The following is an 18,682-nucleotide window of genomic DNA, read 5'->3' on the forward strand; positions in this document are numbered from 1 at the left end:
TCTGTCTAAAATAATCTTTCATTAGTGCTTCCATCAATTAAATGTAATTATATATTCTATCCATTAAAAACTTAATTTTTTATTTAAAAATTTTTATTGCACATAAATTTTTATTATATAAAAATATTAAAATACATAATTTTAAAAAATAAAATAAAATAAAGTAAATTTCTAACCTTGGTACTTGTCATGTTTTCTTAAGAAAATTTATATTTTAAGAATAACAAACTTATTATGTAATACCTATATAATTTATAATAATTTCATTTTCAGCATTAACAACATAAATTTTAATGAATGAATGTAATTTTACTATAAACATGTTTAAAAGATAGTTCCAATGAATTTTATCACACTTTTAAAGAAATCACCAAAAATAATTAATTTTACTTCACTTGATAATTTTTTACTTAGAATAATTCATATTAGGCCATTCAATTATCTAAATGACAAAAAAAAGGTGACTAATTTAATATAATTGAGAAAGATTAAATAATCTTGATATATAAATTAATCACATTTATGGATATTAAGATAAAAGTTAAGAGAAAATTAAATCAATTATTGTTTCAATCAATGTGAACAATTCATATGGTAATTTGATAGGACTCAATCCTAAACTATTGGTAGCTTCAGCACCTCTTAAATAATCTAATTCTATAGGTAAAAAACCCAATAAAGTGTTCAATGAATCATATAGTGATAATTGTTGATGGAAGGGATATAATTGATTTGCATTTGATTTGATATTAGTTTTTGTTTAAGAGAATAACAATTATAAAATTCTAAAGAAAAAAATACAAAAAAAAATTAATTATAAAGGTTAGACTAAATTGTAAGAATGATATATTAAAGAATTATTTTAAGGTACTAAAAAGATTAATTATGTTATCAATAATTAAATGATCAACATATAAAATATATAAATAATAAAATCATTAACATACATATATATATTTAATATATTAAAGTAAAAGAATTGAAATACAAAAAATAAAAAAAATAAATATGCTTCAATGAATTAATTATGGTTATCTTTAATAAATTTATTTATCCATATAAACCATATATACAATTGTTTTTACAACAACTGAAAAAACAAACTTCATATAATTATTTTATTTCCATGCACATTAAGTTTTGATCTTGTTCTATTTGTATTTTCATTTGATGTGAAAAATCATTTTACTTATAAAAAAAAGGAGTCTAATAATAAAAAAATTATTTAAATTAAAATTTATAAAAAATTACTTTTGACATTTTAATCAATCACTTTAATATTTTTGAAATTGAAATTTTATTAAGAGTATTTTAGTTAATCATTTTTAGCACTTTTTTAGTCTAATCATTGCCTTCATCTTGATAATTTTGGTGTTAGCTATTTAGATGACTCCAGTTTATGGAGGTTTGTTACAACTACCTTTCAATTACTCAAAACTGTGCTTGCTATGTAGAAAGATCTTCAATTTTCATTACAGTCCCTTGAGAGCCGAGTAACAATAGCTTGTTTTTCCATAAAAAAAAGGAAAAAAATTGGTTCCCGAAGTGATTTTTTTTTTTTTTTGTGTGTGTGTTTAATTGGATTGGATCTATAAAATTGTCATTTATGATTATATATAAATATGCTTAAATTTCAATTTTTGATATTGACATGAATGTATTATATTTGGGGATGCCGGATTGCATCTGTCTTTTAGAAAAAGAAAAAGAAAAAGATCACACATAAAAGTGAATCAGTTGCATAGATATTGACCATGTCTATGGGCATTAAGAAATTGCAGATATGAAGATGAGCAAAGTGGGCAACAAACCCTTGCCAAGCCCACCTGCTTCTCCGGCTCGAAACACGCCACCTAATGTCCACCTCTCTAGCGTTTATACTTTAAGGGTAATGCTGCTAATTTGTTTCCAAACAATATGTGTGATTTTTTTAGCAGATTTAAGGTTAATCAGGGAAGTCAAAAGAGAACAAAAAGCTGTTAAGCTAATTCGTTCCAACACATGTCCAGAAGGAACTTGACCACAACTAAGTTTGAGAAAAAACATTTTTTCTCAATTGAAATAAATTTATTTAATAATAAAAAATTCAAGAGGTTAGAAAGCGAGCAAAAGCTCTATACTGCAAATACAAAAATCAAACTGAAAGACCACCAATAGCTAAAAATAAATTAAAATATATATAATAACTAAAACTTAACACTTGTATTTGATAAGGACTTAATTTTGACGATTAATATCAAAGGATCAGTATTAAATCAAAAATATCTTCCATATTCATATTTCTCACTCTCTCAATTATATGGTCATATTAAATCCAAACTGGTTTGTAGAATTATAAACCAAATCTAGATCCACTCATTCAAATTTACTTTTCAAAACATAATTAGCATCCACCCAATCAATAACAAATTTGGATTTTAGTTGCATTAATTTGGTGTAGCATATACTTTTATGTAGCAAAAACTTAAAAAGTATTGATATTGAAACTTATAGTTGCACCTACTCAATTTTTGAGCAAAAGATACATGCATCTATGGTTAAAACCAATTCAATTGCTTCTATATATATATATATATATATATATATATATATATATATATTCAAATGTATTCTATGTTCTATATTCATTTTTCATGAATTTTTACTTATTTCTTGGTGTTAAATGCCATTTAACTTAAATATTTCAAAATGTCACAATTTTAATGTAAAATAGACTAAAGTCAAAACTAGTTTTGAAGTGAGCCATGGCATTTAATCTAATGGAAAATTGAAAATAATTAAGATAGTGAACGTTAATTACAACCAATAATCATATCAATATCCAGAACCAAAAATTAAGAAGGGAAAAAAATCTAGGAATCAACAAAGCATTTAATATGCTAGAAATGAGGTCACTGTCTCGAGATGTGACCATTGTAGGGCATATAGTACCGTCGAGACGAATAGACAGAGCCTTCCATAAATCCCCTGAAGTAAGGAAAGAATCCATATAATACGTATCAACCCAAAAGCAGAAGTAAGTTATTCTAAGAATATTTGCTTCTTTTTTTTTTTCTTTTGACGAATAAAAGTTTCAAATAGAAGAAAAAGGTAGGCAGCTGGCTGATAAGATAAAGGAAAGCCAGGCTACTTTAGAAAAAGATTCTTTATGTATGTATGTTTACTTAAGATTGCAGCGTGAGTTGAACGCCAACAGGGGTCGCGTGAAGACTATGGAGACCATTCAAAGCATTCAATATTATTATTCGAAGAAAACAGTGAAAGAGATAGAAAAGATAGATGATGGATGCCGGGGTGGAATTTGAGGACCTTCTAAACGGTCCCAAAGAGGGAACCGGCCAACTAACCATTATTTTATAGCAGCCAATCCATCCACAAAATTCTTTATTACATCAGCATGAGAGAGCATATCCCAATCCAATAAGGGAAAGCACAAACTTCAAAAATATACATTCCCAAAACGGCATGTATATTGGGAACCGTATTTTTTCCGACTATGGATTCATTTATATGGTCGGTTTTGTAAGATTGAAAATAATGATAAATATGAAATTAATTATTATGATGGTAAGATTAAAATTAATAATAAGATATATATTTAAATGTAAAAATGATAATGATGATAAGATGAAATATAATTAAAAAATAAAATAATAATTAAAGTTATTAAATAAAAATTATACATAATAAAAAATTTAAATTATTTACTGTTTATAAAATTATTGGATAATTATTAAATTATTTATATGTTAAATAATAATTTTATCAATAAAAATTAATAATTTTATCTTGAAAGAAGTCATTTCCTAATTTTTAAATAAAAATAAAAAATGGAAAAGGAAAACAAAAGAAAAAAAGGATTAAAAATGAAAAAACTTAACAAATGAACGTAATTTGTCACCGAATCCGTAAAGATCCAGTGTATAACTGGTGCTATAATGCAATGAAACGTTGAAAAGTTGTCATCCAAACGTAATAATGATGCGATTTACAGTTGTAATTGTGTCTTACAAAAACTGCTTTTAAATCCAAATGAAGCCTAAATTACAGTTCCATTTTCCCTGAAATATACACCAAATGGAGTGCAAGTGACATTCTTGCAAGTTGCAATGTGGGCTGATAAGGCTAATATCCTTTGACGTCAGGCCAATTTCATTATTTCTGTCCGCAAAAGGATTGAACAATGCCCTTGCTTGATGCACTATTTTGGATTTGGTTAATGTGATGTATTAGAAAACTAAATATATGTAACTGATCAGTCGAATGCATGACAAAAGCTGACTACATCAGCCATTTGCAACTGATCAGTAAAAAATGGACCATAAATGTCCTGTTTCTACATGATTGTTTTGCTGCCCTCTCTACCTTGCCTCATTTTAACCATGTCAGTGGCCGCTATTTGGCTTTAGTGGATGGCTATGGAGCTACTTTTTCTTTTTTATTTTTTTGAAAAATCAACTCAAGCAGCAGGGTCATGTTAGCTACAGCTGCTAGATGGCCATATGCCCTTTTTTCACTCTGCAGAGACTAATTTGTCTGCATATATTTCGTCTTCTGGAGCACTTCAACCACTTGAAAGAAGCATTTATCTATGTTACCTATCACAATATACATTCTTGTGAATGTATTTTGCATGGTGGGTCCCACATATCATTGATGATAATGTCAACAAGATGTGCATATCGTAACAACTTAACTGAAAGGATATAGATTTTACAGCCACAGGCCACAGCAAGCGGGTTTTGACTTTGTAAAATGATCCCCTAAGATTTGCAGCAAATCCTATGCACGTGGCATATCATAAATAAAGCTGCTTTAAGATCATTCAAAACCAAAATCTGTTTTAGTGTAGATATATATATGTTCCAATGCAAGGTACTACACTATGATTTCCGAGTCATTTCCAAACCCTTCCCAATAGTTAATTAAGTACTACATCAAGGGCAGTAAATCTTTATATATAAATGATTAAACCATTTTAAAAAAAAAGTTTATATTTATCTACTACCAATATATAGATTTTATATATTATTAATGAATCAGATGATGACAATTCATTAATGAGGTGAATCTGATGATAATACATCATTAATGAGTAACTTATTTCACTATCAATATATAAAATTTATATATTGATAATATATCAAATATAGATTTTTTCAAAAAAACTCTTAATCATAATTAGAGTAAATATTAAAAAAAATGAAGATAAAACGATGAAAAAAATGGGAGATTTTCTCATTGTGAAATATCATTGGAGGTTATTAAAAATCGGGTGGTTCGATTAGGGTTGTTGGGGATCACTTAAAAAGGGTGAGTGTACTACTATAAAGAAATTATATATTTGTAAGACAAGGTTAGCAAAAATAAGGTGTACCTATTCTAGAAAAAACCTGTATTTACCCCTACACTTATCACTCCTTTCAGTGGGCGTCCCTTTTCTCTTCCTATAAATAGAGGCCTATGGGACTCCTCCTATACATCATCCCCCAAATTTCTTTTTCTTTATCACTCACCATTTTTTTCCCCTTTCTCAAATATATTTTTTTCCTCTCCGAGGGGCATCCTTTCCTTTTAAAGTAAACTTTTCCCTTTTCTAATAAGTTTTTATAATTAAAACAACAGTGTAGGGAGTATAGGGAGAACAAGGAGGCACTGGTGATTGTTGTTGACAGAAGATAGAGAGCACAGATGATGGTGTGCAATTTGGAGTCAGCAATGCATTCTACTCCTTTGTGCTCTCTATACTCCTGTCATCACCTTCAGCCTTCTTACCCCTACCCCTTCTCTTCTCTTTACTTCTAAAGAAAGTTATTTTTTGCGTCATTATCATTCCATGCTTTAGTATATGTATTTCTCTTGCTATGATCATCATTAAACACAAGCAGTGATCCCTTTAACCCAGTAATTCTAAATATCATTTCTGCCGCGTGGTATTTATATGTGAGAAAAACTATTACATATATCAGTATTAGTCAGTATTTTGTTCTGCGGTTGAAAATTGGAGGGAGACTTTGAGAGTTTGGCTTTTCTTGATGTGTTCTTCAAAAACTCTCCTTCTCTAGAATCAAGTTGATCTTCAGGTTTTCTAAAATAGGTTGAAAATTGCTTGAAGGTGAATTCTTTTGATGGGGATACTTTGTTTGTAATTTGATCATTTCTTTTCATGTTGTTAAACATATCTAAAATTATGCTAGATTCATTAAAGTAACCCTTCCTAATAAAGTTATGAGACTCTACTCATGTAACTGTGTGTAGTGGCAGCTTTTTCAGTTGATTGAAAACTATTACCAATCTCTTTTACCAACCAACTATTACTTTGGCTTAGTTGGTGTCATTTTTTTTCTCTTCTTTTTAACAGGGTTTTTAAAGATCCAGCTTGGTTTAATTTTACTAGGTATTTCATCTTGAGTTCCGTATACATCAAGCTAACCATTCAAGATCAAGGGAAGTTCCTTTTCTATTCTATTGGAGCACGTAATCTATCAAACATTCTGATGCTATGCCTCAGTTATTACAAATAAAGTGATTCTGGAAAAGTAGGTACCACTTGCCTTGTGGGGATAAATGGCTATCGTAGAATATATTGTTGATTTGGGGCAAATTAAGGAACTGAATATTACGACAGTAGATGGCCACGAATTATTAACTTGGTTTGAATCATAACTCAGGTAGCAGATAATGGTTTAGGGATATCAGTCACTGTTATAGAATTTTAACAAAAAATTGTAATCAGATTTTAGACTGGTTTATTCTTCACATTTCAGATTATTGTTGCTATTAAGTTAGTGGGGTGACACATGGTATATTTAAAAATATAAAAAAGTTATCAAAATTTTAACACTATTTATGAAATTAAAAAATTATATTGATAGTACCAACTTTTTAAGAAATTAGAGCTGCAATTAATTAATAGCTTTGATGGAAGGAGGATATTGTTTAATTGATAGATATTTTTCCATGTAACTAAGTTAACTCGATCGGCATCTATTGTTTTTATGTATCTATCCATGTGGGAAATTCTATGCTGTCTACAAACTGCAATTAGAGTGAAAACTGGGAGAGATCCGACATATTCGTTTTGTTCCGCACAGGTAAACTTTTTATCAAGCCATTTACAGGGGTATATCAAAAGCGTTGAAGCATGAAATTTTAGACGTGGCACCATTTTTTTTTCTTTACAGTAACTTATCACTTTCTTATCATAGTAGCAGTATTTTTTGGGGCTTAAATTTTTTTTATACACATGATATTGAGCTATACAATGAGAAATAATTTTATTTTTTATTTCATAAATTTCGTCTTGCCCATCATAAAATACAAACTCGAAATCTTATGAAGTCTTAAGCTATAACCTTTAAGGAATTTCCTTGGAAACTTAAAGCTCATTACTTTACATTTATCCTGCTAGACTTTCATGAACATTTTATTATACCATCTTTTTAATTGATATAATTAATATATATTATTTTATTAATCTCATTTGTAAAATTTAAAATTTTCACTTATATTTGATAATTTTTTTATGGGTGCAGGAAAAATTAGAGGATACAAAGGGAAACTGGATTAGAGGAAAAGATCCTTTGGATGAAGATATTTGAGATGGAGTTATGATAAATTAGGAAATGTCATTTCATTTATGACGAATGCCTTTGAAGTCTAGTCAACAATGATCCCAAACGATATATATGTCAAGCAAGATGAGATGAGCAGGGATACAGTCCCCAAGTTCTTTCCTTTTCGGTAGAATTGTTGAGTGCTGCAAAGAAAAAAGACTTCATTGGAATTAACTCCTTTTGGCTAGTGGCTACCATTTGCATGTGGCCTTCCATAATTTTTTTGCCCTCATGAGGTGTGGCCAACCTGATAACATGAATATATAAAAGCACACCTATTTTTGTGATATGGTCCATATACAATGGAATCAAACTGATGCTTTGTTATCAATTTGTTCAAATTATGTCGTAAGTTTATGTATTTTGTTAAAATTTGAAAATTTAGTTCATGTATTGTAATTTATATCAATTTAATTATCATATTATTTGAATTTAATAATCTTAAACTAATTACTAATTTTGTCAAAATTTTATCATTAAAAATGATGACTTGATTGTTGACTTGATGATGTTGGCGTTAATTTTATTGATGTGGCATTAACCGATGTGGTTACTTAAATTAATGAAATCAATTATTAAATTATACAAATATTTTATGCATTCACACAAATTTTGGACTTTAGATCCTTGAGTAAAATTTTATAAAAATTTCATTTTTGTACATGTTGAATTTAATAATTTTGGTCCAATTACTAATAAAAACCATACCTCTTTAATTTTTAAAAAATTAATATTTTGAATTTTTAAAATTTTCTTCATATTTTTAAACTATTAAATTTAATAATTTTAAAACATTTTATTTTTTTTCAATTTTTTTTTGCATTTTATAAAATTTGCTTTTATTTTTCTAAGCAATTCAATATTTTGAATTTTTTAGAAAAATTCTATATTTTCTAAAATTTTAAATTTTAAAATTTTCAATATTTTATTTTTTAAAATTTCATTTTTTTTTGAAAATTTTTGTATTTTTCAAAATTTAAAATTTTATTTAAACAAAATATTTAATTTAAATATTTTTAATTTTGTGGAATTTTTATAAAATTTTTTGAATTTTTATTTTTTATAATTTTTTTTCTTTTTAAAAAAATATTTATAAATTTTAAAAATTTTCTATATGTTTTTTTATGTTACTTAGTCAAGAATAAATCGGAATCAGAAACTCTTCATACTTCTCTATTAATAATTTTGCACTATATTTTTATGCTATTCCACGTCAAATATACCAAAATAGAACACATTCTAAAAACTAGCATCTTCTTTATAATTTATTTATTTATTCATTTAAATATTAAAAATATAGAAAATTTCTAAAAAATATAGATAATTTTATAAAAATTCAAAAAAATATAAACAGAAAATTAAATATTTTGATTAAATAAAATGTTAAATTTTTTAAAAATAAAAAGTTTCAAAAATGAATTTTAATTTAAAAAGGTAAAATATTAAAAAAGTAAATTTAATATTTTTAAAAAATCCTAAAAAATTTATAAAAATTTGAAATATTAATATTTTAAAAAAATAATATTTGATTTTAAGAAACTTAAAAATATGATTTTTTAAAAATTACAATATTTTAAAATATTAAATTTAATATCTAAATATGAAAAAAGTTTGAAATACTATTTTATTTAAAATTTTTAAAATTTAATTTTTTAAAAAATAAAAAATATTATTTTTATTCGTAATTGAACTAACATTATTAAATTCAACTTGTATAAAGACTAAAATTTTATGAAATTATATTAAAATGACTTAATTCTAAATTTCGTGTGAGTATAATGAGCATTTGTATAATTTAATAATTGATTTCTTTTTTTATTGGGTTTATATTTCATACACTGACTATGCATAAACCTTATACACTATCATTAACCCATAAGTTGCTACATATCAATAAATAAATTTGAAAGTTAAGAAATGTTGAAAAATAAATTGCAGTTAACTTTTATTATTTACATTTTATGACTTTTGATTTTTTAAAATTTGCTCATTAATGATGTGGTTACATGTGGTTTAATAACAATATATAAAGTTTATATACTATCAGGTAATGTTTGGTATCATTTTCAAAATCATCACAGTAATCTAATTACCATAATGATAAGATCATTAAGGTAATTTGATTATCAGTGATCTTAAATTATCATGCTTGATACTATATTATAAACCACTAGTGCTTTTAAATCATTGTGTTTTGATATTATATGAAAAAAAAATTATATAGTACAAAATATCCAAAATTACCTTGTAAAAGATAAAATATTTAGTATTTATTAAATTAACACTTTACAAAATAGTTAAAGATTATTTTACAAAAATTTATAAATATAAATAAATTTTGATAAAAATAATTTCTAAAAAATTATTAAATAAATTCATTATCTTTTTTTAGTTAATATAAATTTATAATATAAAGTCTTTTTTTAGAATAAGTGTTAAAAAAATCGATTTTTTAAAAATTTTTAGTAATTCGCTTTTTAAGGTAATGTTAACTATATTTTTTATGGATAAAGTAGTTCGAAAATAATATTGAGAATTATTTTCATGGTAATAAAACTTTCCCATCTTTTAGGTTGGGAATCATATCACTCTTTAAGGATGTGATCTTATTGATAACTCTATAAAATAGAGTTATTTATACTTGTATTCAATGCTTAAACAAGTTACCTTTTTTTTTTGGTAAAATAAGCTTCTTTTTCTCTTTATGTTTTTAATTTGCTATTTTATAAGAAATCTTGAAGAAAAGATTGAATCTTGATGAATTTTGAAGAATCTCGATAGTTTGTTGATTAATCTTAGATGATTCTTGATACATTGGAATGAATCTTGGACTATTTTTTGTATGTTCTTGATGATTCTTGGAGTTCTTGAAAATCTTGGAGTGAAAGTGTGAAAATTATATAAGATTTACTTAGCTGAACCTATAGGAGTTAGAATTATTCAATTTAGATGAGATAGTTAGAAAATTCATGCAAGAATCAAGAAATGCATGTTTAGCTATGATTAAGGTCAGATTTGTAATTTTAAGTTGAATGCAAGTCCATGGTAGTTTATGTAGTGTGCACGCATGGGATTACTAATAAATGAGATGGCAACAAGTCTTTTCTCATTGGCCAAGAAAGATGACTTAGAGGCTTATATGGCATGATGACTTGGTAATTCTATTCACATTAGAAAAGTCTCAATAGCCTTTGATTTTCCTACATTGCTTTGAATTCCTATTTCTATTTGGATTTCACTTATTCCTACTTAGGATAGAAGTTGTAGAATATGTATAGACTTCTAAAGAGGGGCTGGTAAGCACATGATATAAACTCAAAATTTATTTTTCTTTTCAATAAAAGACCTATTAAAGGCAAACTCTAAAATGTTTCCAATAAGGAGCAAGAATCAATTCAACTTGAAGGACACTTTTTAGAAGACTTTCATCTTTTAATTTTCAAAAAAGGTTAGTTGAACCTATCTTTTCAATTTGTAGTACTTAATTCTTCAAGAACTCTTCAAGAAAAATGCCAAGAAAGTCAACCACCACTTTCACTTATCTATTTAGTTCTTATATTCTTGATTCTATAAATAGCTAGCTAAGGTTAAAGGAAGAAGCATGGTTAGGGTAATAGCCCATTCTATAGTTTTATAGGGTCTACTTTCATTGTTTTCTTATTTTTTTCAAGTTTTTTGTTTTTAGTTTAAGGTTGAGGGTAATAAACCAATCATTGTTCTTTTAAGCTTTCTTGCATTGTTTTCTTAAGTTTTCAATTTAATTCAGTTTCTTTTAAGTTAATTTAATTTTTTACAAGTTTAACTTAATTTTCTAGGAATTTAAATTTTGTTTTGATTTAATTTAAGTTCAAGCTCTTTAATTTTTTATTCTTACTACTTATTTTAATTTGCTATTTTGATTTAATTCAAGTCTAGTTCATTTAATTCTAGTTTAGTTTTGCTCTAGCTTGATTTTAGGTTTTTCAAGTTAAATTTAGTTGTACAAGTTATCATTTCAAGTTATTAGATTAGGTTTAATATTTATGCATGTTTTAAAGTTTAATTTGCTTAAGTTCAATTTTGTTATTTTGTTATTTAAATTGATTTACATTATTTATGTTATTGTATGTTAGTTAAGTTTAATTTGCATATTCTTAAGTTTAATAAGTTTAATTTGCATTTAGTTTTGGTTAATTTAGTTAGTTACATTCTGTTTTGAGTGTAACCTATAACTTTGCATGTTTATTTGTTTAGTTAAGTTGATGTTTTAGTTATTGCATGTTAATTTCAGTTTAAGCTTGTTTAATTTAGTTTATTACACAAGTTAATTTTCTATTTTGATTAGTTAAGTAGTTTAATTTAGTTCTTACATATTAGCTTCAATTTGTTTGAATATAATTAGGGAATTATAATTTCTTTAATTAGTATTAACTTTATTTACAATCCTTGTGGGAACAACCTTTACTTATTGCTTGTACGATATATGTGCTTGTAGATTCTCAATTAAGTTTTTGGTGTCGTTGCGGGAGATTGGTGTAGTTTAATGCTAAAATCAACACTAAACATGCATAATTGTAGTTCAAACCTTTTTTTCGTTATTTTTTATTTTTTTTAATGTAGAATAGTATGGGATATCTTTTGAAGCAAAGGACCCATGGAGATTATGCCATAGCTCGAGTGGGTGACATCCAATCAAGCATTAGGAGGATAAAAATTAAAGTTGATAGCTTTAGGATCGATCCAGACATTATCCTAATGACGAAGTCAGTCAATTTGGAGGTTTTCCTAATGAAAACCCAAATGCATATATTGTCAACTTTTTGGAGATTTGTGATATATTCATATATGTTGGTGTTATTGATGATGCCATCCACCTTCAACTTTTTCCATTCTTACTTCAAGACAACGTAAAGAATTAGTTATAGTTACTTCCTCCAAATTCTATTACAACATGGGATGAATTAGCTCACAAGTTCTTAGTAAAGTTTTTCCCAACAGCAAAAATAATGAGAACAAAGAATGACATCATATCTTTTAGGCAATATGAGTCTGAATCTCTTAGTGAAACTTGAGAAAGATATAAAGGTTTTCTTTGAAGATGTCTTTACCATGGGTTACCAATGTAGTTTCAAGTACATGCTATCTACAATGGTTTGGTTAACTCAACTAGAACCATTGTTAATGCTATGCTGAAGGAGATTTAATAGGGAAGTCCATTGAGGAAGCTTATGAACTACCAGAAGTAATGGCTTTTGATAAGTATTAATGGTAGTATGAAAAATTTAACAGTGTTAGAACAAAAGCCATTAAAGTCCCTTTATTTTTTGTGAAATATGTGGAAGGAGCCATGTTAGTGAGAGATGTCCGATCAATTTGAAATACATTTCATATTTCAATTTTTACAATCCAAGTTGGGATGGTCATCACAATTCTTCTTGGAATAGTAATCAAGGGCTATCATTATTTCTTTTGGAGCTTATGCATTCAAGTGACTTTGTTTATCAAGCTCTAACTCAAGAGGAAAAGCCATATTTAGAAACAATATTTAATTTTATCATCCAAGATCACATGGCATTAAACTTAAACCTTGAGGATTAAGTGGGCCAAATTGCTAGAGCTATAATAACCTTCTTAATGAGACACTACCTAGTGATACTGAGTTTATTTTAATGAAAGAGGGTAAAAAAGATTTTGAAACAATCAGCAATCACCCATATGGAAGAAAAAGAAAATGTTGAAGAACCTACACCTCCTCAGTTTATTAATGAAGAAATTATGATAGAAAATTAAGAACAAATCTAAGAGGAAGAACCTTCACCACCTGAGCCTACTAAAAAGGAAATTATGGTTGAAAATCTTAAAAGTGAAGAAGATATTAAAAAGCTTACACCACTCGAGTTTATTGAAAAAAAGATTGTGGTAAATGAGAAGTCATGGAAGAAGAGCTTATTATGGAAGTTCAAATTCAAAAGATTAACAAACATTAGCAATTAGCATCTTTTAATATTTTAAACCATCTTGAAGGAAAGATTTTTGAGATAGTTTAAGCATAACTATAACTAATGCCAGTTGGAAGGTAAATCAAGTTTTAATTTTCAACTTTAAATACTTAGGACTAGTTTTATTATTTTGATTTTTATTAGGAATAAGTAATGCTTGGCGCATTTGTTTTGCTTTTGTAGGAATAAGCAATAAGGAACAAGGAAATTAAACTTATGTGATGCACATGAAGAATTCCTGCAATTCCAAATTCCATATTCAATCTTGGAGAATTAGGGGAGTATTCCTCTCCTTTTAGTGCTTTATTGATTAGTTTTTATACATTGAGGACAATGTGTCACTCAAGTTAGGGGAGAGAAATTTTATTTAAATTTTTTCAAAATTTTTCAAAATTTCTAATTTTGAACTTAAATTGCCATGGTTAGAATCATTATATTGCTTCCTTAGATTATTTTTTCATAATCCAATGATAGTTACCTTGATTGACTTTGATTATAGCTTATTAGAAAAGAATAAATGTAGTGAAAGCATAAGATGATTTTTGAAATTAGTTTTTGTTTAATTGTGATATTTTTTACTTTTTGAGCATTTAGTCTTGATCATTGAGATGTATGCATGTTTAGTTAAAACTTATGTAGATATAGGATTACATAGATATTTTAAAGTTATGTGCTTTTTTCTAGAATTTGCCTTAGCATTTCTTTAGGCAAAATCATCAACTACTCTTAACTAGGGATATGATTTAGGCCATCTTTAAATAGTTTGAGCCTTTCAAGTTAATCATATATATTTATCTTTAATCATCTATTTTAAGCCTATTGTATATCCTTTCTTTATTTTTAACCTACATGAATTAGCCACCCTTTGATTATTATATTTATCTTTCTACTTTACCCTATATGCATATAGATCAATCAAAATAATATGAGAGCTATGTTTTTTTGGGATGGAAGGGTGGAGTTTGAAAAGAAAGTAATATGCAAAATTTTGTTACAAACAAAGAAAAACAAAATTCAAAAAAAGAAAGAAAAAACAAGGCAGAAAACATGAAAACAACAAGTATACATGCAAATTAATAAGAAGTTGTTGTTTGAGAAGAAATGAAAGAAAAAGAAAGAATAAGTTTGGGGGTGTTACAATTTTTGAAAGCTTTTTCATAAAAAAAAAAATCTTAAGTAATGCATGTGTAGTGGTTATGAGCCTAAATTTTCTTCTATTATACCTTTAACCTTAACTTGATATTACAAGCTTAACAAAGACCTATTGATCTTTGGTTAAGTGTGGCTACATTAGTGGAGAGAGTATGAGAAAAGCAAATTTATGAAATTTATGCATGCTTTTAAGATTATGTGTTAATTGCATGTTTGCATAACTTTAATTGAATATTTTGCATTAATATGAAATAGATTATTCACACACACATGAAAATTTAAATTGAAATGGAGCTTATTCTTAAATAAATAAGGTGTTTAATCTACATTTATGATTTTCTTTAATTTGTATTCATTATGTAGTTTTTTAGAAACTTATGATAATCAAATTATTGGGAACATATCTTATGATCTCTAGCCTATTATTTTCTACTCTAGCTTAGTTTTGTTTTGCTTGAGGACAAACAAATGTTTAAGTTTTAAGGTTTAATAACTCTATGAAATAGAGTTTTTTAAACTTGTATTCAATGCTTAAATGAGTTACTTTTGCTTTGTTTTTGGAAAAATAAGCTCCTTTTACTCCTAATGTGCTTGATTTATTGTTTTTTAGGAAATCTTGAAGAAAATATTGAATCTTGATGAATTTTGAAGAATCTTGACAGTTTGTTGATCAATCTTGGATGATTCTTGATACATTGGAATGAATCTTTGACTATTTTTGATATGTTCTTGATGATTCTTAGAGTTCTTAAAAATTTTGGTGTGAAAGTGTGAAAATTGTACAAGATTTGCTTGGCTGAACCTATGGGAGTTATAATTATTCAATCTTGATGAGAAATTTAGAAAAGTCATGCAAAAAGCAAGAAATGCATGTTCAGCTATAATTAAGGTCATATTTGTAATTTCAAGTTAAATGCAAGTTCATGGTAGCTTATGTAATGAGCATACATGGGATTATTAATGGATGACATGGCATGAGAGATGATTTAGAGGCTTATGTGGCATGATAACTTAGCAATTCTATTCACATTGAAAAAATCCAAATAGCCATTGGTTTTCCTACATTGACTTGGAATTCATATTTCTATTTGGATTTCATTTATTCCTACTAAGGGTAAGAGTTACATGAATATATATAGATTTCTAAAGAAAGGCTAGCAAGCACATGATATAAACTCAAAATTTATTTTTCTTTTCAAAAAGAAACCTATTGAAGGCAAACTCTAAGAAGGAACAAGATTTAGTCCAACTTGAATAACACTTTCTAGAAGACTTTCATATTTTGATTTTCAAGAAGGGTTAGTTGGACCTATCTTTTCAATTTATAGTGACCTAATTCTTCAAGAACTCTTCAAGAAAAATACCAAGAAAGCTAGCCACCACTTTTACTTATCTGTTCAAGGCTTCTTGTATTCTTGATTTTATAAATAGCTAGCTTAAGTTAGAGGAAGAAGCATGGTTGGGGTGACAGCCTATCCTATAACTTTTTAGGGTTTACTTTCATTGTTTTCTTATTCTTTCAAGTTTTTTTTTTCTTTTTTTAGTTTAAGACTTAGGGTGATAGATTAGTCATTGTTCTTTTAAGCTTTCTTACATTGTTTTCTTAAGTTTTCAATTCAATTCAATTTCTTTCAAGTTAATTTAATTTTTTGCAAGTTTAATTTAAGTTCTCTAGCAATTTAAATTTTGTTTTGATTTAATTTAAATTCAAAGTCTTTAATTTTTTATTCTTTCTATTTACTTTAGTTTGTTGTTTTGATTTAATTCAAATTCAGTTTATGCAATTTTAGTTTAGTTATGCTCTAGTTTGATTTAAGGTTTCTCAAGTTAAATTTAGTTGCACAAGTTATGATTTTAAGTTATTAGATTAGGTTTAATGTTTATGCATGTTTTAAAGTTTAATTTGCTTAAGTTCAATTCTGTTAGTTGTGATTTAAATTGATTTACATTGTTTATGTTATTGCATATTAGTTAAGTTTAATTTGCATGTTCTTAAGTTTAATAAGTTCAATTTGCATTCAGTTTTGGTAAATTTAGTTAGTTACATTCTATTTTGAGTTTAATCTATATCTTTGCATGTTTATTTGTTTAATTAAGTTGTTGTTTTAGTTATTGCATGTTAATTTTAATTTAAGCTTGTTTAATTTAGTTTATTGCATAAGTTAATTTTGTGTTTTGATTAGTTAAGTAATTGAATTTAATTCTTGCATATTAACTTCAATTTGTCTTAATATAATTAGGGTGTTATGGTTTTGATGCTTAATATTAGCTTTATTTACGATTCTCGTGGGGATAATATTTATTTACTATTTATATGATCTATACTTACAAATTCTTAATCACTTATCACTCTAGTGATTTAAAATAACTGCAATGTAGGATTTTTATATTGCTATGAAATAAGATAGTGTAAGTATTGAGTGCAGATCACTATGATTTTTAAACAGATTATCTTATACCAAACACTCTCTTAGTGTATGAATTATAAACCATTTTTTATTATTTCTTTTTGAGAAATTATCAAATACACTGACAATGAAGTTTTTAAATCTCTTAATCTATATTTAAAAAATAAAAAATTAATTTAAAAAAAGTAAAATATATGTCACCATATTAATTCATTTGTAGAGTTAAAAAAAACACTCAACTATCAATGTATCAAATAATTTTCTTTTCTTTTTTGGTTCATTTTGTCTTCCAAATTCAATAAATAATTCGAAAAGATTAAGGACCTCCATAATTAATTTTTAACAAACATTTGGATGTTAGCTGAATGGTCAGAAAGATTATCATTTTTAAGAGAAAGTGTTTGAGCTTTGGGTTAGTAAGAAAATTACAAATCAAAGGATTGATTGAAATAGACACATCATGCTAGCATATATTCTTTCCATTCAAATCATGCTATATAATCACTTCATTGAAAAATATTAATTATTTATTACACATTACATGTAATAATTAAATGGTAAATATTAATTTTAATAAAAAATAATTAATTTTTTCAATAATATAATTATATAACATGATTTAAATAAAAAGATATATACTAAGATGATGTAAAAGGTTTCATATCTATTCCATTTTTATAAGTTACTGTCAACGTTTTTGTATCAAAGACAACTAAAAAGATGTAGTAGTGAACGATATTAATTAGGAACAACCTTCTTTCCTTAACATCACTGTGAATGCAATAAAGTACTATTGCCAACTGAACATTAATTCGGATTGCATGTATATTAAAAGATTCTTGAACGTTGCGGTTTGAGAAAATTTAAACATATAATATTTTATGTAAAAAAATAAAATTAAACATAAATTAAAATTTTCGAAAAGGTGTTGTCAATTGGATTGAGTTAGCAAAATCAAGCCATACAGAAAATACATGGGAGTACATGAATATGGTGATGAGGTGAGCCCCCAACGACGTTCAATCATATAGACTTGACCACTCGATCCCTTTGTTTTTTATAATTGGTCAAAAGTTCTGTTTCCAAGGGAGACAAGAATTAGTGTGAGTTTCTGATGTGTGGACCAGACCGAGATTAAGATTAATGGTAATGGTTAGATTTTGATTCTGATTGAAAAACGCAAGAAAAGGAATATGATGGAGATTGCTTCTCATGCTTTGCACTTGACCAGTTTCGGAGCTTGTCAGTTGTCAATAGCACTCTAGCTAGTTGATTCTGCTGTTTTCATGCCGACCCCAATAATTCTGATCCAACCAAAGAAGCCCAAAAAGCTACCAAATGAAACTTCTTTTTTTTTTTTTTTGCTTGTACCCTTTTTTATTTAATTATGAACGCATTAATTTGAGTCATTTTCAAGCTTTTAGCAAAGCCCAATTAATTTATTATAATACTGCTTTTCAGCTTCATGCAAGAATGAGGATTGTGCATATTAAAGAAAAGTGTTGCTTGTGGGTTTTTATTTTTTTTT

General features: G+C 26.6%; 1 long non-coding RNA gene across 1 annotated transcript; it reads left to right on the forward strand.

Moving 5' to 3' along the window:
• The first annotated feature begins 5,284 nt into the window (after nt 1-5,284).
• Nucleotides 5,285-8,043, forward strand: LOC149516785 (uncharacterized). Its single transcript, XR_016345391.1, has 2 exons — nt 5,285-6,115; nt 6,362-8,043. It is a non-coding gene; the product is annotated as an uncharacterized LOC149516785 (long non-coding RNA).
• The last annotated feature ends 10,639 nt before the right edge of the window (nt 8,044-18,682 follow it).

This window comes from Durio zibethinus, chromosome 9 (assembly GCF_047325235.1).
Source record: "Durio zibethinus cultivar Kanyao isolate XHJ-2024 chromosome 9, ASM4732523v1, whole genome shotgun sequence".
In the NCBI taxonomy this organism is placed as follows: domain Eukaryota; kingdom Viridiplantae; phylum Streptophyta; class Magnoliopsida; order Malvales; family Malvaceae; genus Durio; species Durio zibethinus.